The sequence below is a fragment of the Cheilinus undulatus genome, linkage group 6 (genome assembly GCF_018320785.1).
Source record: "Cheilinus undulatus linkage group 6, ASM1832078v1, whole genome shotgun sequence".
NCBI classification, from domain to species: domain Eukaryota; kingdom Metazoa; phylum Chordata; class Actinopteri; order Labriformes; family Labridae; genus Cheilinus; species Cheilinus undulatus.
The window spans coordinates 43,474,312-43,497,788 of record NC_054870.1 but is presented as its reverse complement, the minus strand read 5'-3'; the positions used below and the strand labels follow the sequence as shown (position 1 = coordinate 43,497,788).

At 40.2% G+C, this 23,477-nt stretch overlaps 1 protein-coding gene across 4 annotated transcripts in view; it reads right to left on the bottom strand.

Moving 5' to 3' along the window:
* Positions 1 to 23,477, bottom strand: part of pde10a (phosphodiesterase 10A) — a 148,595-nt gene that overhangs the window by 103,979 nt on the left and 21,139 nt on the right. The gene's annotated exons all lie outside the window — the stretch shown is intronic.

Here is a 23,477-nt window from a genome sequence, read left to right as displayed (position 1 = left end):
GCGCGCCACTGTCAAGCTGTACAAAACTACCAATCACCACTTCCGCTCAGTTTTTCTAAATAAAAGCCCAAATAGTCACTGCTTCGTGGGATGAGGTAGGGCTGGGCGATATGGGCAAAAAATAATTTATTCCAAGCTGAAATCCTTCCTATTTTTAACCTGACTCACCAGAGACTAATAAAGCTAACACTGAGGCCAGTCAGAGGTGCAAAAACATTTTCTCCACCAAGAAAAGCATCAAGTGTGGCTCTTTGCTCTTGTTTTAATGAATAAATATAGTCCAGTTCTGATTAAACTGCAGCTATACTATGGCAACATCCCAGCTAAATGCTACACCAGCGGCAGCCATTGCTTCCGGCTTCCAGTAAAACCTCAAATGGTGCTGATTGGTCAGGCCTGTTTTTAGACCTGGCACATCATTTTAGATTGGAGGTTGGTCTGATGACAGAATCAAGCCAATCCTTCTGCTCTACAAGGTTACATCCTAATACAACTGGGCACTCTGTAAATTAACAATAAATGGTTGGAACAAAACTAGAATTAAATATTCAACATGATTTCAGCAAAAACATGCATTTCTGATACCTGCTTGATAACACAGCAACACAAACAAGTCCTAAAAACCCAATATTGTGTAATCTTTTGTTTTTACCTAAGAAAAATTGCAGCCAAACTCCTCCATACGGTCTAAATTGTACAAAACGTACAAAATTTCAGTACATGTTGAAAATAATTTAAATCTCCACTATCTTAATGATCAGTGGTACTGATAGGCACAAAAGCATAATTATCTTTATCATATATTTAACCAGACATGCATAATTAATGTTACTTCCAAAATCAATGTAAGTGTGCTTTAGCAACGTGAGCTTCTGCAACACAGCTAAAGCTAACATAGCTATGCAGAGAGCATAGCTTCATAGCTTACGTATCTGCTTTGTGAGCTTAGTTTTAGCTACATTAGCCATGTAGCTACATAAGTTACATGGCTACTTTATCTGCATAGCTTGTTCGGCTTGTCCAGCTAATGCAGCTAAAGCTAACATATCTATGTAGAGAACAAAGCTACATAGCTTACATATCTGCTTTGTGAGCTAAGCTTTAGCTACATTAGCTATGTAGCTACATAAGTTACATGGCTACTTTATCTACATAGCTTGTCCAGCTAATGCAGCTAAAGCTAACATAGCTATGTAGAGAACAAAGCTACAGAGCTTACATATCTGCTTTGTGAGCAAAGCTTTAGCTACATTAGCTATGTGGCTACATAAGTTATATAGCTACTTTATCTACATAGCTTGTCCAGCTAATGCAGCTAAAGCTAACATAGCTATGTAGAGAACAAAGCTACATAGCTTAGATATCTGCTTTGTGAGCCAAGCTTTAGCTACATTCGTTACATAGCTATTTTATCTATATAGCTAATGCTAATGTTCTCTGTAAATAACTTGCTACCAACAAGTGTACCATTTCACTTACATAAACACGTCACTTTGTTTACTATTCCTGAAAAGGAATGTGAATTATATAAACGTACTGTCCCTTATTTAATTTAATTTAATTTAATTTTTTATTTTAGTTTTATTTAGTTATTTGTTCAGTTCTATTGTATTTTTACTTTACTGTGTTGCTGCAATGCCAGAATTTCCCCTCTGGGGATCAATACAGTCTTATCTTATCTTATCTTATCTTATCTTATCTTATCTGAATGCAGCTAACAGAGCTACTTGAGCTATGCTAAGTGCATTATGTTGTGTTCACAATAGGAGTAAAATCATTTGTGCGAGTTAATTACATGTAAAGTCTGGAACGCCACAAATGTGAGCTGCAAATTGTGCGATTCGATTGAGTAATCGCACATAACACAACGCATATAACGCACAGTTTGCTTCACTCCTCCATTTGCGAGAGTTAAAAAATCTGAACTCAATCAAATCACTCATACCCTGATGGCAAATCAGCATGGAGATTCACTGGTGACAGATATACAGAGCTCTGAAGGGACCAGGAGGGGGAGGGAGGGTGGGGGGTGGGGTTCAACCTGACACTGGAGGAAACACTTATGAACACTTGTGAACACAATTCCTGTTAATCCACTTGACATATTTTCTAATATTTAACAAAGCTACTTTAAATCTATTTTAATTTGAAAGAGAAATTCTCCCTATTTCCCGTGTTTTCTGAGCATTTGATGCATCTGGAGAGCGCACTGTTGACGCTGCTGAGCTGCTGTTCCTCTTCCTGAATTTGGCTGCGTAAAAGGGGGCAGAGCCGTATGCCCTGAACCCTCCAGAGACACGCTGCTGTTTCCTGATCCACAACTCAGTGGTCAAGGAGGAGACGGCCACAGCCTCCAGATTCACGGCATTGGCTGGGCTGAGAAATGAGACTTCTCCTTCCACAGACAATAACCGCCAAAGATGTAGCGCATCAGAATATCACATTCTTTTAAAAAGCACTGATTCCTCTAGAGCCCTTGAGGTGCCCTGACCTTTGCCCTCCTCGGCAGGAATTTAACCAGGGATCAATCACCATCTGATATACCGAGAAGCAGCTTCATTCAGATGAACTCCAACATGAAACGAAACAGAAAAACAGCCTTATGTTTCATCCTATCAGGCAAAAATAGAACACGTTTGATGACCATCTCATTAAAGTGCAGCCAACTGACTCGTATGTAATGTCCATCAAACACAGTGTGGTATAGCAGGATGTAATAGGTGTGTACTCTTGGACTGTGTGATGAACTAGACATTGACTTTTTACTACTGAAACCAAACTGACATTTATTCTGTTAACAGCAGAAGCATATTAGTTCAACCACAGCCACTGTTGTTATAATTAGCTCCAAAAATGCACAGGGACAGGGTAATGCAGACTGGCAACAATATTTGGCTTGTAAATAACAAGTACTTAATATCAACAGAAGCATACTGGCCTCTGACAGATGCTCTTGTAAGCTCCAAAAATGCTTTAACATAACAAATTAAGCCGTTGTAGCGACACCTCAGACATCAATACTGACAATTTTAACTAGCAAAGCTTAACTACACGATAAGCCTAAATTACTCAATAAGAAATCAGTATCGTTTAAGAGGTGTGTGATGTTAAATTCAAAACTTTTACCAAAAAATAGCTTATTTTGAAATATTTTAGTGGAGCTTATACAAATCGACTAACAATGGGGGCAGCATGCTGCAGAATGGGTTCAATATGCAGCAGCCCAAGCAAGAGAGTAAGAGTATTATCATAAGAGCTGATACCCTCCATCAACTGCTCGATTTTTTTCAAATGATGAGCTCTAATAATCTTTTTGGTTGGACGAGAAAGAGTTCTGGTACACTATATGGACAAAAGTATTTACCCAGACTTGTTAGCTGTTGAATTCAGGTGTTTCAATCAGACCTGTTGCTACAGGCGTATAAAATGAAGCACCTAGCCATTCAGTCTCTATTTGCAAACACTTGTGATACAAAATGGGTCATTCTGAAGAGCTTAGTGACTTCAAGCGTGGCACTTTGATGGATGCCACCTTTGCATAACGGTGTGTGAAATATCATCCCTCCTGGATAATCCACCGTCAACTGTAATGGGTGTTATTAGAAATTGGAAGCGTTTAGGAGCAACGGCAACCAAAGTCAACAAAGCGGAAGACCAGTTAAAATCATATATGCATGAAAGTCACCAATGCTTTACTAATTCCATAACTGAAGAGTTCTGGACTTCCACTGGCATTAGTGTAAGCACAAACATGTGTGATGGGAGCTTCAGGAATGAGAGGAAGGAGAACGTTACCTGCCTGACTGCATTGTGCCAACTGTGAAGTTTGGTGGAGGAGGGATAATGGTATGGGGCTGTTTTTAAGGGTCTGGGTTAGACCCCTTGTCTCCAGTTAAGGGCAATCTTGAGGCTTCAGCATACCAAGACATTTTTGACAATGCTATGCTTCCAACTTTGTGGCAACAGTTTAGGGAAGGCCCTTTTCTATTCCTTCATGAATGTACCCCACTGTACAAAGCAAGGACTATAAACACATGGTTTGATGAGTTTGTTGTGGAAGAACATGACTAGCCTGCACAGAGCCCTGAGCTCTACCCCAGCCTCACCTTTGGGTTGAACTGGATCAGAGATTGCGAGCCAGGCCTCCTCGTCCAACATCAGTGCCTGACTTCAGAAATGCTCTCAAGAGTGAATGGGCACAAATTCCCTCAGAAACACTCCAACATTTTGTGGAAGCCTTAAAAGAAGAGTGGGGGCTGTTATAGCTGCAAAATGGGGGTTAACTCCATATAGCGTGTTTGCAAATAATGGGAAAAGGACTCTTAAGTTCATGGATACTGTGCTTTAACTCTTCATCTATTTCAAGATGTTACCAGAGCTTATATTGTCTGAAGCAAAAACAGTTTGTCTTTCTGCCTTTATCTGGCTCACTGTTGAGAATTCAGCTTTAAATATCTGCAGAGGCTCAGATTTACAAAAAGGAATGTATTTAATTGATTTATTTCACCAGGCTAACTCAGTCATTCATTTGCATAAATTACAATTGTAAATATTGCCTTGAATTGGCAAGAAAGAGGATATAAATCAATGTCATCCAATAGTCCTAACACTGTGAATTACTGCAACGGGTGCACATATGCAGAGCAACTGAAATTTTTATGCATGTTCCCTGGAGTTAACAATTCATTGACATTTTTTCACCAATAATGAAAATGATCCAATCATCCTCATATTTGGTTAGGAGGGTGAAAATTTTACATTCAGAGATAACTAAAAGAGAAATCTCTACAAACAGAGGCTGAGCTAACAGAAGTACACTTTAAAGGCTGCTGAGAAACCATGCTGCTTTGACAAACTAAGTCAGAATGAAACCGCAGAGCTACCCAAATACTAGATTTTGTTGTTTCATAATCAAGCGGTAGTCACAGGACTTCCTCTATCAGTTTGAGCTTTCTCTGACGTCTGTATGGGAACACATAGTTCCTGTTAAATGTTCAGTTTTTGCCTTAAAGCCTGTCCGAGGAATGCACCATTCATGTTAAGTTAATTAGAAGTGCATCAATCATTTACAGGAAATTTAAAGAGGCAGTCCCATCATGTGTCAAAAAAAAAAAATCAGAAAAGTCAACAAATTTTCTGCAGCCCACTTTGAGAATAATTGGAGAAGCAGTGTACAATATGTCAGTATAGCTAGTGACTGATTCCTGTAGAATGTTTTTTATGTCTCAGTGAGGATCCCACATTAAGCTCCAAATGAAGTGAGCTCCCTATCTCCGCCACCTTTGTAGATCTGTGCTTGTGTTATCAGTGCTCACAGGGCTCCTAAACAGCTCTGAGTCGGCAACATGATACAGCATAAAGCGTGCCAGACTCCCTCACAGCCGCAGTATTACATACTGATCATATCGAGAGAGAGAGAGAGAGAGAGAGGTGGGAGCTGTGGCCGGTTACGTCAGCATTTGTGCTATCAGTCTCTGGCATTCCTACACTCTCCAGCAGCTGGTCCATTCAGAGGTCACATATAACATAACAGATTCTCTCTGACACTCTCCCGCTTTTTCTTTCATCTGAGCTCTTAAATGAGGAAACAATCTTCATCATGCAGTAACACACCGGCACATGCCTTTGGATTTTGTCTTACAAACATTGCAAGAAAAAGGATTAGGCATTAGGGTTGTCAAGGTGCCAGAATTTTAAACTCCAAAAAGATGGTAGTACAAATGTAACAATTAATATTTTATTTTTATACCATGGTCACCAAAAGTAGAAGTCCTATAGGGCCCCAGTAGTGGTTTGTTTTCTATTTTCTGCAGGTAAGACCCTCCACCCCGTCTGACTTGCAGAAAAACACAGGCATTGAACATAGCTTTGAAAATGTTGCTGGAGTTCTTGCAGTATCGACAGTGTACTGGACATTGCATGCAATTTTTGACACCTTTACGATGAAATAGATGTTTCTTTCTATAGTGTTGATGTACAGTAGTGTGAATACATTTTTGGCATGTTTGAGCCAAAAATAAAAGCTGAAGTAAGGAGTAGATGTGGGGAGTAAGCCAGCCTGAGGGCACCATTGAGGGCACCCTGGTCATGCTCTGGATGTCCTTTCATATTACCAGGGTAATGGGAAAATAATCTGTTAAAAAGTTAAGTCCATACCTTTAGGGAAGAGTGGAGGGTGGATGTGGCAAGTAAGTACAGCCTAACGCAGGAGTTTCCAAATTTTTCAGCCCATGACTCCCACATTAACAGCGCCAGGGACCAGGAACCCCTACTGTATCTGAAAGTGACCGAACTACAGTTGAGCACAGCTGTGCAGAAGAAAAGTGTAAGGATCTTTGATATCAGAGAAAAAGTCACCAAATTACATAGTTTTTAATGTAAATGTAGCTAATTGTATGCATAAGTCTTTACAAAAATGGGTAAAATATGAAATTTGATTTTTGGTAGGCATCTCACAACCCCCGCTTTGTGTACCACTGGCCCAGGGTACCGTTCGGGTGGGTACGAGGGTTGCCAGGAGCTCCTGGTCATGCTGTGGATGCCCAAAGACAGGAGTGTCAAACTCAATCACAGCAGGGGCCAGATTCTGAATTTGGGTCTAACCTGAGGGCCTAACAGGGTCAGTATTTAACCATTGACTGTCAACCTACATGATCTTGAGATTAAAAGGTCAACATGATAAGTTAAAAACTCAAAATCTGAGGTAAAAAGTCTAACCTACAAGTTTTAAAGGTAAAAACATGACATTTAAAGTCAAATTAATGTTTTTAAAAAGCAAAGCATGAGACAGAATTCTTGAACCATGATTTTTAAGTAAAAATATAATATAAAAGTCAAAACCATGAGTTTTAAAGGTCAAAATATGAAATGAAATTCAAAACCATGAGTTTTAAAGGTAAAAAAGTGAGCACAAAGACAAAGTTAGGATGTAATGGTCAGCATAACTAAATTAAAATTCAAAATCATGATATTTAACAATCAAAATGTGAGATAAAAGGGAAATTTAGGAGTAAAAATGGTAAGCACAGCAGAAAAAAAATCAAAATCATGATATTTAACAATCAAAATGTGATACAAATATCAAAATCGTGAGTGTAAAATGTCAAAATATGAGATTAAATTTCAAATTCATGAGTTTGAAAAGTCAATTTACGAAACAATGCTAAAAATCATGAGTTTTAAAGGTAAGAAAAAATAAGATAAAAGTCAAAGTTAGGAGTTGAAATGGTCAGCAAAACTGAGATAAAATTCAAAATCATGATATTTAACAATCACAATGTTAGGTAAATATTGAAATTGTGCATTTAAAATGTCATAATATGAGATTACATTTAAAATTCATGAGTTTTAAAAGTCAAAATATTAAACAATGTTAAAATCCGTCAGTTTTAAAGGTAAAAAATAACAATAAATGTCAAAATTAGGAGTTGTTAAAGGTCAAAATCATGACTTTAAGAGGTCAAACTAGGATTTAATGTAAAATTATGAATCTAAATATGACTTAAAAAGTCAAAGTTATGAGGTGTAAAGGTTAAAATATGAAATAAAAAGTCAAAATCATAACTTTTAGTCATAACTGTGAGATGCAAAACTGAAAATATAAAGAAAACACAAATTTCTCCTACGTTCCTGACTTTTTATCAAACTATTTTTACTGTTTACTTTTTCTAATTTTTGTGACTCAGCAAGGATGTTATATATCATCCAGGTTAAGTTTACATTTTTATACTGGAGGAAATCTGTAGACCTCATACTGGTGGGCCAGTTCTAATAAAAATATCATATGATCTGGTGGGCTGGTTATAACTGTACCACGGGCCAGATTTGGCCCCAGGGCCTTGAGTGTAACACCCCTGCCCTAAGGTCCTGAAAACTGATGGTGGTCTCTGGGCGTATCACCAGGGGTGAGAAGGCCTGGACAAAAGAGATGCCGTTGAGCTTCACCTTGGCTGCCAAGTGACATGACTCTGAACGACTCTGTGGCAAATCCTTAATGCCCTACATGCGGATGACTTTACTTTTGGAACCTCAGTCGTTAAAATAAAAGTATTTTCATTATAGTGTGTGTCTTGCTGAAATAAGGTCAATAAATGAAGCTCAAGCATGAAAACTTTGCCTTAAGAACAACTCATTCTTTCAGTATTTTAGTAGAAGTATCTATTGACTCACAAATTGTGAAACAAGCAATCCTAATCCTTTGTTTGTGCACCGCCTATGTCTGAAAACACCCAATCTGATGGTCTATTTAGTGTCTGCTCTCCTTGGTACTTCACACTGTTTTTACACATGCAACGTAATCCACAAAGAAAATGTTCCTTATTTTCTTCTGTTTTCATGACAGTAGAGTAATGTTGACCAGGAGAAGAGCTCAGCAGAAGCTGTTCTGTTGCTGACATACAAAGACCAACATGTGTCTTTATTTGTCACTCCAGCCACTAAGGACCCAAGGGTTAAGTGGCTACACTCTATTTTGAATTCAAACATCCCATCTGCAGTTGAGAAAAACTTGTTTATGAGTGCCAATCCGCCTGTTTCATCATCCTCGGCCAGTACAATGCAAGACTGGCTGCCCAAATCCTGGATGACAGGTCGATACAAGCTGAGGACTGCTCAAAATTCTCAGAAGGTGACTGGACAAACATTCTTTCTGTCACATTCATTATGGGCCAATCAGAGCAACAGGACAAAATGAGGGAGTAAGGATGCACAGCTGCAGTAGTAACCTGAGCTCAACAGGCAGAGTGCGCTGCAGTAGTTTATGAATGGTGGAGCTTGTTGGTGAATAAAACCCATGCCGAGGGCTGTCGGGAATAGCGCAAAAACATCTTCTTCATCATGAGAAGCTTTAAGTGCTGTTCTATGCTCTTGCATTGATAAAGCAATGTGGTCCAGTTCTGATAAAACTGTTGCTATACTACAGCCACATCTGAGCTAAATGCTACACCAGTGGCAGCCATTGCTATCAGCTTTCACCCATAGTGACCGCCTCTTTTATACTCAAATGACACTGATTGGTCAGCTCTGTTTTCAGATCTGGCACCGTCATTTCAGATTGGAGCTGTGCAAGGTGGATTTGTCTAATGACATATATAGAGTCTGGCCAATCCATCTGCTTTGAATGATTATGGGTTTGCAATGTTAGCACGCTGTGATGGGAAAGTTGATCTACGCCTGTCCCTCATTTGGCAGACTGGAACACTGTTGTGCCTGCAGCAGTCATGTTTCTCCCAGGGGCACCCTGACGGGTTGCCAAGGAAGCACACTTGCATGGCACTTTTCGTAGCACTTTTTACATTGCAGGTCAAACTCAGCCATTCCCATACTGACGGCGAAAGCTGCTATAGAGTGGCAATCAGTTCTGATGAATCTCATCCATACACAGTAGGAGTAGTTTGAGGTTGAGTGTCTTGCCCAAGGACACACTGGCATGTGAAAGAAAAAGCGGGGCATTGAACTCCTGACCTTCCAGGTACGGCTTCCGGCTCTACTCACGGTGCTACAGTTGCCAACAGAAAACCTCTCTGGTGCTTGCAAATGTGTCATTTTAGATCACAGTGGCTGTGTTAATAGGTGGTATAACATGTCACCTTTAACCAATAAAGAATCAGAATCTGCTTTACTGTCAAAAGTATGCAGCGACATACAAGTAGACATATAACATCAAGACAGGCAATGGCAGCAAAACACTGTACTTAAAGCTATACTTTAAAAAAAGCTACCACATATGGGCCAATGGACACATTAACAGAAATTCTGATATATAAAAACACAACAACAACAGTTATAGGAAGGAGGAAATGGTGCAACAGAGAGCTGTAGAGTGTTTATGAGACTGTCAGCCCCGTCAAGCCTCACCTCTGTGCCTTCTCCCTGCACTCCAAGTAGCTTATGCACGGAAATTTGGACAGAAAACAAATGCTTTAAAACATTCTCTGCAAAGTTCATGACTGCAAGTTTATGGGCTTATGTGAGACGGTTAAGGATGAAAAACTTATAGGGGAACGTGGAAGATCACAAGGGATGCAGCGACTCTGTCTGTGACCTGCCGGTGAACCCTCCTGATCCGCTGAGCTCTGAAGCAGCAGAGCAATCGTTCTTATGTTTGAATAATTATTACATAACAGGAAGTAACTTGACCTGTCAAACTGATATTTCCACTGTGTTTAGATTAGCCCACTTGGTATGAAATAAACCCAAACCACTGACACAAATAGGAGCATGAATCGTCCTGAGCAAGACCTGTTTTTATCCTCGCAGACAGCTGTATTTTTAGCCTCAATGCACAATTAAAAATGTATCCAGCTTGGATGTATATGAGGCACATACAAGAAAGAGGCACAAAAGCAGCACAACGATTTGAGCAAATCTCGAGCTGTCAGATGTTTCATGTACTATTTTAGGTGCACAAAGAGAACTGCATTTTAATAGATACACTGATGGTTGTTGGGGAGCTGCCTGTCATGTCTGCTGGGCAAATAAAGAAATAGTTTCTAACCTTTGACGCTCATGTTTGGGGATTTTCATCAAAACATCTTTGAGTCCCTTTAATTTTTTGATCACAACCATCACATTCAGATTTAGTTTGTTGGTCCTGATAAAAATTATGAGAAAGTCAAAGTCCACTGGTGAGGAAAATTAAGATACATATCCGCCTTTTTGTGCTGTCCTTCATCAGTATTTTAAATCACGTATCCTGAGGCTTTATCAGTTGCACAATGGCATCTAAATGTTTTTATTCTTTTCACTGATTCTAGTTTGTTTTGTGCAAATCTCGTGCAATTTGTCTTACATGGCTCTGATTTAGCTCATACTCTTGCTTCTTTACCATGGATTCAACCACATACATGCTTTAGTACTATTACAACCAAAAAAATCACTGATTTATAAGAGTCTTCCACCTATACCAGCACTCTACAAAAGAATTTCTACTATTTTACTGTGAGATGTCCTAACTGACTATATTTTGACTACTGAGTACAAATTAAGTGGAAGTTTTAAGTCATCATCATGCAATTCTCTCTAAAGTTTCACTTCTCCCACTGTCTCCTAATGCCTCTCTCACAGCAGACGGCACACTCCCTCACCCATCTGTAAAGTTCTCCTCTGGGTATGCACATTTTTGAGAGAGCGGAACAAGAAACAAAACTCAAAGGCAAGTTAGCGAGTATTAAAGACATAATAATTTGAGATTGAGACAGCCAATTTGGGGTTCAGAAGTAAAACGGCACTGGGGTGCTTCATGCAAGAGGAGCACTGCCTTGAATGCTCTGTACAGTGAGCTTTATTTTGCGTCCTGTATTCCTGTTTCACAGCCCTCTCCGTGCTAATTATGCTCAGACTGTGGGAAATAACAGAGACTCAGGAAGAGGATGAACTCTTGTCATTTAGAAAGAGATGAGTTATAAACCCGCGTCCCATGTAGATTTTCTATTTAGTCAACATAATATAACATTTATAACAACACACAACACAATAGATAACATGATGCACATTTCTTTTTTAGTCAGTGCTGTGGTTTCTATCATTTTAGTAACAAGCATAAATGTCTGCATATAGCACACATGTCCAGGACAGCAGACAGAGTATGATGGAGATGGAGAGACAGATCAAGTAGAAACAATTTTATACATACAACACAGCAGCACACTGCAGAAACTGTACCTGAAAATGTGTAGTGTGAGAATCTATTTTAGTAACTATTACTACCACACTGTGCAACGTCATAGGCCTCAGTGTAATTATATGTCGTTTACTCTACCTTAGTAACAATAATTTTGTCATTTTCATCTTTAAGTGGTTTGACTTGGATTTGCAATAAGTGACTTATGCTGCATTCCTTTTCCCATGGTAACTCTTATTCTGACTTGTTTTTCTGACTTCCGACCGAAAACGCCAAATGAATGTCTCCCAAAGTGGTATTTACAACTTGTGAACTCGTTCTTTCACAGAACACTCGACCTTGACGACACAACATGGTGGCACAGAGCATTAAGTATTGTAAAAGCTGACATTTTGACCTGTTTTCAGAACCTTTCTCAGTGCATTTTTAGAAATTGTAGAGACAGCACTTAACCTTGCAAAGCAAATGGATACGCCCGTTTCTGTGCTTCTCACTGGCGAATCCATCTTCCAAGCTCCCATCTGAACCATTTGGGCCCGGTTAGAAAGTGACAGGATCAATCAGCGACAAGGGGCAGTACTTTCGGGCGCGGCGAAGTCGTGACGTAAGGAAGCAGCAACAAGAGGCTGGTGCAATTACGGCGGACAACATTAGCGTGGATGTTGCAAAAGTGTACGTTTTATCAGAACTTGGCGACATTTCTTGATTAAAAGAAGAACAAAGAACAGCAGTGAGTTGTTTTCTTTTCAAAAACGACAAAAGTCGTGTACTGACATGTCTACAGTTGCCATGGTTCGCATTATACAGTTCTCTATGGAGTTTAGTCATCAGTAGGGGTGCAGCTCGGTAGCGGCTACGTCACCTTATTTGTCGCTCCGATTGGCCCGTAAAGATGTGACAGAAAGTTAATTCAATCACCCTCCACGTTTTTTGTTTTTTTTTTTTTTCAAAAGGCTCTGCCCTTTCCCAAACTGTCTATGAGTGGTTTACCAGATGGACGTGTGAAGCAAATCCATCTTGCATTCCAGGTTACACAGCACTATCCTGTGATTGCATGTAGTGTATAGCAGCTGTCTTGTCATGCATGAAGTACTGAGCATGTGTTGTTTTAAAGGCTCATCGGCTAGCAACTGGTCAATATTGCTATAAACAATGACAAACACAAGAACGACATTCATCATTTTTCCAACTTGTCGTGGTTGTGACTGAACGTGACGTCATTCCCAGTTCCAACATCTGACTTCCAAGGTAAATAGAACACAGCATTATCTGCTTTAAAACAAACATGGTGGAACCTGGCAGCTCCTATCCACTAAAGGCACAAACAAACTTTAAATAGGCCGAATTTGGGATTTAAAAACTATAAATGCAGAGGCCAGCTGGATGGCACATCTTGCCATATGCAAGATGTGCCAGGTGGAGGTTAAAGATTATGTAAACAATAATAGTTTGGCGCTCTGGCAGGAAGCTAGCAGCCATCAATTGAAGCTACAACAGCTACTAGTGGTAGGAGGTTTCTTTACAGTTATAATGAAGCATTTAACTGCGATTTCAGTTTATAAAAATGAAACGTATTAAGTTTAACCTACTCATAATTTCTTACTTATTTGATGACCAAATTTCGCCATTTAGCTGCTCACACCCCTAGTTTGAAAATCATCCTGTGTGTTGCCAGCCAAAATCAGCCTCACAGTGTCTTTTTATGTGTTTAGATTCAGTCACAAGAAATGAACAGAGTACCACATATCCCCTAAAACCCCATAAATGTCCACACGGGCCCTCTCCTGCTTGATCTGTATCAGTTTGGACAGGCAGCACGCACTCCTTTCTCTGTCAACATTAACCCACCACCAAATCCCAGACCCATCTGTGAATGGATAGCATGTGTGCTACGCAGAAATTTATGTAAATGGAAAAGGTGATGATGAAAGAAGCTGAAATCTCCTCTGTCTTACTATGGGATGTGTTTGTGTCACACAGCTGCCATGGCGGTTGGTGACAGAGCATCTTCACTCCACGTTTGCTGGAGGATCAACAGCTGACTGAGGAGCAGCCATGCTAACCGTTCCTCCTCTCGGCTTCTTTTTTTTTAACCAAACATCCTCCTGATGACTACGGCCTCTGTCTCCTAACATGAGAGCTGCACATCTTCAAACGTGTATGCGCTTGTTCACACACAGCCTTACCCCCTACCCCCACATTACAGACCTCACCCACTTAAGCACATTTCTGATTCAAGACACTGTACAAGCTTTTTGCACGCTGCACACTCACACAGAGACGCCCCAGATCTAAGTGAAACATTTACAGATCACATGTGAGCGCACGCAAACATGAGCACATCTACACAGGAGCATGCTTACATCCAAATGCACACACATCACATGCAGCAGACACACACCACAGAGACTTCCAGTCCCCTCCCCCCAACTGAATAGTCTGTTCTGACAATCCACAGGACAGCCGGAGCATTGACGTCAGAGGCAGGCCCATGAAAATACAGGGTCCCTGGGGGGCTGAGGGAGTTATGCACATCTTCACAGCTTGGCTCGCAACTAGTTCAACAACCAATGAGCATATTACTGCCTATGTTTACCCTTTATTTGTCACAAAATGCAACAATAAAAAAATAAAAGAACTTCCACATTTACACAAAGCCTGGCATGCACACATTTGCATGCGACTGCAATGCGGATCGTCTGAAATGTGACGTCAATGGACGTCATTGCACTGTGATCCATTAGGACAAATGTGAGATAGGTGCATAATTTAGGTTAATGGGAACACAAATCACGACACATCATTGCCTTCCCTCTGTAGTCTTAATAATTGCAGTATTGAATAACTGCTGTCACACTGTACTGTAGTAGACAGACCCAGAGGAAAGGTCTGTTGCTCGCTCAGACATCCTCACAGTCCCAGGAGGAAAGATGACATCTTTGTTTATCGCTGGATGTTCTGAACATCTCTCTGTTTTTTAAAACATCTTCTAAGAGAAGATCGGGATGCCAGGGCCATGCTTCTTCTTGGATTATTTTCCACAGTTACCCTTTGTTTGTCTGTAAGGAGGATTGTGTTTGGTGTGACTAAAGTCAGAAGTACAAAAGCTGAAGCAGGGACTGGGGAGTTTGAAAATTAAATAATTCGTTAGTTTAAATGCAGTAATTATAAATACATATATCAAGTGATTCTACCTTTTGAAAATGTCCATTTAGATTGATTTGTTGCAGGGTTTTTTTTTATGAAAAAATATTTAAAAATGAACTAGAAAAGCACTCAGAGAGTGCAGACCTCCGCCATTAGACCCATCTCCCAATAGTAAAGAATCCTTTAAAAAATTCCTGGATCCAGATGGTGATCAGAATCACTCCCAAAATCGAATCAGTTCTTCCTTATGCCATTTGTGACAATGAATCAGAAATAAAAGAAATGTTTTAAGTTTTAAACTAAAACAATTTCTCTTTAAAAATCCACTATCTCAAAATTTAGAAAATCACAAAACACCAAAAAATTATGCTCCTTTATGCACTCAGTTTGGTTGGATAAGTTGGACCCCTTTTTGCACAAATTACTGCATCAATGTGATGTCATGGAGCCAACCAGTCTGTGGCACTGCTGGGGTGTTATGAAGCCCAGGTTGCTCTGATAGAGGCTTCCATCTCGTCTGTATTGTTGAGTCTGGTGTCTCTCCTCGGCCTCTTGACATTTCTCCAGAGATTCTCTGTCGGATTCATGTCAGACCAGTTTGTTGGTCAACCAAACACAGTAATACCATGGTCAGAAAACCAGTTTATGGTAGTTTTGGCTTCCCTGTTGGAATGTGCCGAGTCCTCCTGGAAAATGAAATCAGAATCTCAATAAAGGTTCTCAGCAAATGAAAGCATGGAGTGCTCTAAAATCTTCAAGTATGGCTGATGGCATTGACTCTGGTCTTGATAAACATCAGCAGAAGACATGGCGCCTCAAACCATCACTGACTGTGGAAACCGAAAACACTAGACTTCATGCACCTTGGAATTTTTGCCTCTCTGATCTTCCTCCAGACTCTAGGACCTCGATTTCCAAGTGAAATTCAAAATTTAGTTTTATCTGAAAACAGGACTTTAGACCACGGAGCTACAGCCCAGTTCTTTTTCTCCTTAGCCCTAGTGAGACGCTTTTAACATCTGTGGTTCAGACTGGCTCGAGACTAAGAACACAACACCTGTAGTCCATTTCCTGGACCCATCTGTGTGTGGTAGCTCTTGATCCATTGACACCAGTCCCAGTCCGATCCTTGCAAAGATCCCCAAAGTTCTTGAATATGCTTTGTTTGACAATCCTGAAGGCTGAGCTCATCCCTGTGGCTTGTACTCCTTTTCTTAACACACTTTCTCTTCCAGTCAACTTTCCATGAACCTGCTTTGATACAGCCTCTGAGAACAGCCTGCCCTCTCAGCAGTGACTTCTGTGGCTTACCCTGCTTATGGAGGTGACAGTGATTGTCCTGGACAACAACCAAGTCAGCAGTCTTCCCCATGATTGCAGCTGTGTGTACTAAACCAGACTGAGAGAATGAAGGCTCAGGAAAAATTGTAAATTGGACTTATCCACAATATTCTAATATTTTGAGACAGTGGATTTTTGTGAGCTGTACGCCATAATCATCAAGATTAAAACAAAAAATTCTTTAAATGTTTTACTTTGTTGGAGATAAATCTATAATTCATAAAAGTCTAACTTTCTAAAGTAAATCACAGGAAAAATTAACTTTAATTTGGAATTATTTTTTTTAGATGCACCTGTATGATTGGCTCCTGTATTTGCCATAGTTTACCAGGTTAGGGCTAATTAATACATTAAAACAATGAGCTACAAAATGAATAACTAAAGGGATGTGCATGATTAGTTCACCCCAAGAGGTTTATTCAGTCGATAGTATATCAATTAAAAGCATGTTTGTGACAAAATGAGGATTTTTTTTTTGTATGTTAAAGTGGCTTAGGTAGACTCTCACTTCCCTTCATCTGGCTAGATGATGCTAGACACAAAGATCTGCAGGAGGACTGTGTAATTTGTGATTTTGATCGCCTCCACACCAAGTAAATCAGTTCAACTCTGGAAAAAAATATTTTCATATGTCGGTAGAAATTTTCTAATGATAACTGCAGTCCGTTTAAAGGCACTAACTTTCCTCCGTTTCCATTCAATCTTTACAGCTGTCCCCCACTCTCTGCCCCCCATCTGGTATTCACGCATCATCAGGGCCATGTGACTGCGGACAATCTAGACCAAGTAACTCACAAAACATAGGCTAAGCCAGCCATAGGAGCCAGTTCAGCATCAAAGCTGCTTCTTTGTCAGCTGCCAAGGACAACATGTGTCTTTACATCTCACTCATCAGAGGACTCAGGAGTGAAGTGGCAGGACTTAATCTTAGTAAAGTCTTGTCCACAGTTAGAAAAACTTGATTATGCGTGCTAGCCATTTTACACCCAGATGTTTCATCAAACTTGGACAGTCAAAAGCAGGACTGGCACCCAAGTTCCAGGTTAAAGAGGCAATGGAGCACAGAAGGAGTATAAAGCATTTTAAAATGTTTGTTTTTCTTTTGTATTTAAAGTGCAATGTAAGCAGATGTCAGCATACAAACTCTTAGAAAAATGTATAGCATTCACATGGTCGAGGTAGCAATGATAGCTTTTGGTCTGCATACAAAGTCACAGTTATGATGTTTCATTAAAGCAGTAGGGATGGTCATTTTAAACAGTTATGAATTCAACTTGAATCAAGTAAACCATGTCTTGATGAACTGTGTCCTCGAGAGCAAGTGCTGTCTAGTTAAACTCGTCCCCCAGCTGCCCTTCATGTTCCTCCAGGAAACAGGAAACAGGCTCATCTGGTAAGGGTTTCCTTTTGTAGACTCACTGACAATAACATGTTCAGAATACCCAAGCAGGATGATGGGCTCAACTTAATAACTGATCTGATTCAAAACTCTAATCAACAATAAGCAGGAATTCAATTTGGTGCAGTTTGGCAGTGCACCTACACTTTTGTAAAACACACATAATCTTCACCTCCCCCTCGTCATGTGCATTTGAGTGTGGTGAAGCCGTGTGACGCAGAAGAACCACATTGGCTTGCGAGGTGCAGCAGTATGAGTATGAGAACTGGGACAAATCTGACTCTGCTAGTTTCTGCAGCCTGTTGTTTGCAAACCGTCGTCATAAGCAGTGATGCTTATAGGCTATGTGGCTTGGAAGGTCACATTGGAGAGGGTAATTCACGGCCAATACTACATGCACAAAAGTATTTGGCCACACCTGTTAATAAGTGCAATCAAGTGTTTCAATCAGACATGTTGCTACAGGTGTTTAAAATCAAGCACCGAAGTATGCAGTCTCTATTCAAAGAGTTGTGATACAAAATGGGTCATTCTGAAGAGCTCGGTGACTTCAAGTGGTACTGTGATAGATGCCACCTTTGCAATATGACAACTTGCGAAATTTCATTCCTGTTGGATATTCCACAGTCCTCTGTAAGTGATATTATTAGAAAGTGGAAGCATTTAGGAACAACAGCAACTTAGCCACAAAGCAGAAGACCATGTAAAAACACAGAGCAGAGTCACCAATGCTCTGCTGATTCCATAGCTAAAGAATTCTGAACTTACACTGGCATTAATGTAAGCACAAAACCTGTGCAGCTAAAGCTTCATGAAATGGGTTGCCATGGCCGCGCAGCTGCATGCAAGACTCACATCACCAACTCTAAGTCCAAGCATCAGATGGAGTGGTGCAAAGCACACTTACACTGGAGTGACAAGGCCAGGAGAGCATTACCTGCCTAACTGCTGTCAGTTGTGCCAACTGTGAAGTTTGGTGGAGGAGGGATAATGGGTTTGAGCCCAGCCCCTTATCTCCAGTGAAGGGCAATCTTAATGCTTTAGCACACAGAGACATTTTGGACAATCCATTCCAATTCCGTGGCAACAGTTTGGGGAAGGTCCTTTTCTATTCCAACATGACTGTTCCCCAGAGCACAAAAGCAAGGAGTATAAAGACATGATTCGATGTGTTCAGTATGCAAGAACTTGACTGGCCCGCACAGAGCCCTGATCTCAACCTCATCAAGCACCTTTGGGATGAACTGGAACGGAGATTGCGAGCCAGGCCTTCGTGTTCAACAACAGTGCTTGACCTTAGAAACGGGCTACAGAAAAAAACGGGCAAATTCCCACAGAAACACTCCAAAATCTTGTGGAAAGCCTTCCAAGAAGAGTGGAGGCTGTTACAGCAGCATGTATTTGAATAGAATGTCATATACCTGTTGGTGTAATGGTCAGGCGTCCAGATACTTTTGTCCATATATTTGTCCAGCATTTCACTGAATCTCTCTCTCTTTTTCTGTTCCTAGCTTCATCCATCACATCCTCTGTTTCTTAGCCCCAGCCTTTCTATCAGACGGTACAGAGAAATGCTAACTGGCTTCTTTTAAACTGAATGTTGGTGTGTTAACTGTTGTCTCAAAGCTGTAACAGCAGTTAGCTCTAAAGCAGGTGACTGAGACACTGTTGGACTATGATAGAAACCATTCTCTTATTGTCAAATAGATCAACTTTGAAACTGCTATTAAGAGGTGAAAGGTTGCATTGTTTTTAACTGTGTTGCTTTCGCTAAAGTGCATTAATGTGATTCTACAGTGTAGTCTCCTACTCTCACAACTGTGACCAATAGTTACATTTCCAGAGATAAGTTCCATCAGCATGTATGGTCAGTGGATACATGTACATCGATTAAACTAAATGTATCGTCTAATTTAATTTAGTGCGTAGCAGACACATTAAATACCAGTCTAATTCAGTGTAGACACTCTACATTAGTCTCCCTTCTACAATCTTGCAGAGACAGTCTGTGGTGTGAGTCTTTCTCCAGGTCTGTAATGTTAAACTAAAGTATTCTGTGTAAATCTTGCCTAAATTAATCCTGGACACAGCTGGAGATTGTAGCATTTTCCTTGATAACCAGAAAAGTGGCATCATGATACCATGTATGTATTATGCCATAATCACAATATTATCCAGCATTATTAACAAATCGTGCAGCACTAATACGAGTCAGCTGCCATGACAGTCATGTTAATGTTTGCCATGAAGACTTTAATGCATCATCAAAGGCTCCCACAAATGAAAGCATGAACTGCTACTGGAAGTTGCTGTATCTCAGTCACGTTTCTGCTTCTTAGTTGTGATGGACCATGATTATTCTCTGATATCAGCTGTGCATTCTCCCTTAACTACACCCCCATCCCCTTAACCACTGTTATGGTGTGCCCTTACTATTAATCAATCAGTCAATCTTTCTTTGTACAGCGCCAAAGTTATCTCAAAGCACTTTACAAAGAGGACAAGTCTCGACCATACTCTTGCTCTATTATCTATAAAGACCCAACATTTACTGACCATGAGTTCAAGTTTCATTTGCAAGGAAAAACTTCAGAAACCTTCAGCATAACCAGTCTCATGTTGAACAGCTATCTGCTGAAAGAGAGAAAAGGGGAATGAAGAAAGAAGCATTTCAAGTTTGAGTAGAGATGCCCTGCTCTGCTCTGTGCACCTTCATGGCTTTCTTCTTGTCGCGGTGAAGAGGCTTTCCTTGTTTGCGCTGAGAGCGGTCCAAGAGTAACTTGACACACCAGATGGATGTGTGAAACACATCCATCTGGAAAACGTTCGATGTACAACTTTTGGGAAAGGGCAGAGCCTTTGATAAACAAATTTGGAGGGTGATTGGATAAATGCTCTGTCACATCTTTACGGGCCAATCAGAGCAACAACACACGTGATGTCATCGCCGCTACTGAGGAATAAACTCCATAGAGAACTGCATAACGCAAACCATGGTGACTGTAGACATGTCAGTACAAGACTTCCGCTGTTTTTGAAAAGAAAACAACTCACTGCTGTTCTTTGTTCTTCTCTTAATGAAGAAATGTCACCAAGTTCTGATAAAACTGGCACTTTAGCAGCATCCACACTAATGTCTTCCACCATAATTGCACCGGCTTCTTTTTGCTTCTTGCTTACGTCACGACTCCGCTGCGCCCGAAAGTACTGCCTCTCGTTGCTGATTGATCCTGTCAGTGTGCTCTACAAGTAGTTTGTGATACAAACCAGGAAGGCCAATTTTAACTGCTTTTCTCTCTCCTTATCTGGATTCATCCAGGAAACAAAAAGAGTGTTTTACTGTTAAGGAAATACACCTTATGGAATGTAAATTTTGTTGAAAAGAGTCTTAAATTCAAAACGAGAAGAAAGCACCTTGTCTTTTGTTATTGTTTTGATTTAGAGCCCCCTAGTGGCAGGATTTATGTACAACATCTTTGCAGAAGAATTTAAAAGAAAAGATAAAAGTCAGTTTTTATCATTACACCTGTCATTACAGCATAAAGCTTTCTAGTCTGTATATATCACCCTAATTCCAAAAAGTTGGGGCATTGCTTAAAATGTAAATTAAATCAGAATGCAATCATTTGCAAATCTCTTCATATAAACAACATATCAGATGTTGAAACTGAGACATTTTACCATTTCATGAAAAATGTTTGCTCATTTTGAATTTGATGGCAGCAACACATCTCAAAAAAGAAGGAGGGGGTAACAAAAGGTTTGAAAAATAAATGGTACTAATGAAAGCAACTGGAAGAGCATTTTAAAACTAATTAGGTTGAGTGGCAAGAGGTCAGTAACATGAATTGGTATAAAAGGAGCATTTTAGAGAGGCAGTGTCTCTAAGAAGGAAAGATAGACGAAGGTTTAACAAACGTGTCTAAAAACCATGGAACAATTTCAGAAAAATTTTCCTTGCAAAGACTGTAAATATTCAACCAACTATAGTCAATAATATCACCATAAGATTCAGAGGATCTGGAGAAATCTCTGTGCACAACAGGCAAGGTCAAAGGTCAAAGGTCAGTATTGGATGCTTGTTATCTTCAGGTCCTAAGGCAGCACTGTATGAAAAACAGGCATGATTCAGAACTGGAAATCACTGCATGAGCTCAGGAACACTTTCAGAAATCATTGCCTGCCAACACAGTTGACCATGCCATTAAGATATGCAAGATAAAGCTGGATCATGTAAAGAAGCAGCACCATGTGTGCATGATCCAGAAATGCTGCCGTCGTCTCCAGACAAAAGCTCCGTTAAAATGGACTGAGGCAAAATGGAAAACTGTTCCGTGGAAACCATGGGCGCCATGTCCTGCAGACTAAAGAGGAGAGGGACCATCCAGCTTGTTATCAACACAGTTCAAAAGCCTGTGTCTCTGATGGTATGGGGTTTTATTAGTGCCTATGGCAAGGCAGCTTAAACATGATGAAAAGTACATAGAGGTTTTAGAGCAACATATGCTTCCATCCAGCCAATGTCTTTGCCAAGGAAAACCTTGAATATTTTAGCAGGACAATGCTAAACCACATACCACATACATCACAACAGCATGGCTTCACAACAGAAGAAACCAGGTGCTGAACTGGCCTTCCTGCACAGCAGCTCTTTCACCAACAGAAAACATTTGGCACAGCATAAAATGAAATAAATCTGGCAAAGAAGACCCAGGACTATTGAGCAGCTAGGATCCTAAATCAGACAAGAATGGGACAACATTCCTCTCCCAGAAGTCCAGCAGCTGGTCTCCTCACTTCCAAGATATTTACAGACTGTTTTTAGAAGAAGAGGGGATGCTACACAATGGTGAATGTGGCCCTGTCCCTACTTTTTTGAGATGTGGTGCTGCCATCAAATTAAAAAATTACCTAATGTTTTTGTGAGTAAAATATAGGTTCACGTAATTTGAAAATCATTGCATTCTTTTTTTTTTTTTTTTTTTTCAACATTTTACACAGCACCCCAACTTTTCTGTAATGGGGGTTGTACATGGTGCTAGTTATTTCTGTCTCTCTTTAGCAGTTTTTCCTTTTTCAGGTAATTTGGTAATATAAAAACTGTTAATTTAACTACTCTAACCTTAAATTGATATATTTGTTGGCTTTGACCCCCGTTAAGGAAGAAAGTCTATGATACAAAATTACAGCGCTTCTTCCCAAATATGATTTTATACATATACAAATATATGATGTACTTAAAGCTGCTTCACTTAATAATAAAAAACACTGTGCAGGTGGTGGATCAAATGCAATAAAAGGGTTTCTAATGAGCATACATCATTATATATTTCAACAGCTTAAATGCAGCAGTTGTCTGTTAAAACAGTGGAAGCCGTCTGTTTCTCTTGCACCTCATGCTGACAACTATAATGTGAGCATATCACACCTTTAATGCTCTCCATGACTGACTATTATTCAGACCTCATACTGCACAAAAGGAGGGGGGATTAATGTGGATAATAAGGTGAGAAATAAATAAGGTAAATGTTAATAAATCTTCCGTCAATGCTTGAGAGAAAACAAGAGACGGCGTGTTCAGGTGGTGCAGATATGTGATGTGGAGCTGTGTGCAGCGCTGCAGTGGAGGGAGCTGCAGAACATGAATCAAAAAAAAAAAATTTAAATGGGTGAAAAAAAAGCATGATGAAAGAAGTGTGCAGGGGGGAGGAGGGGGAGGGGTCGGTGGGTGTATTTGCGTCAGAGCTGGAGCCCAATGAAGTCAGAGATGGGGCAGGATCGAGCAGGAGACGCTGTTACTGCCACTCACAGCATCCGCCTGGCCCTCATGTCCTCTACGTCACGGAGCTGGCACAAATTATGCCTGCCTGAACGTTTGTCACACACACACATATGCACACCACACACAAACATGCACTGTGAAATATAATTCATGTGCATTAGACACATATACCGCACCATTCAATGACA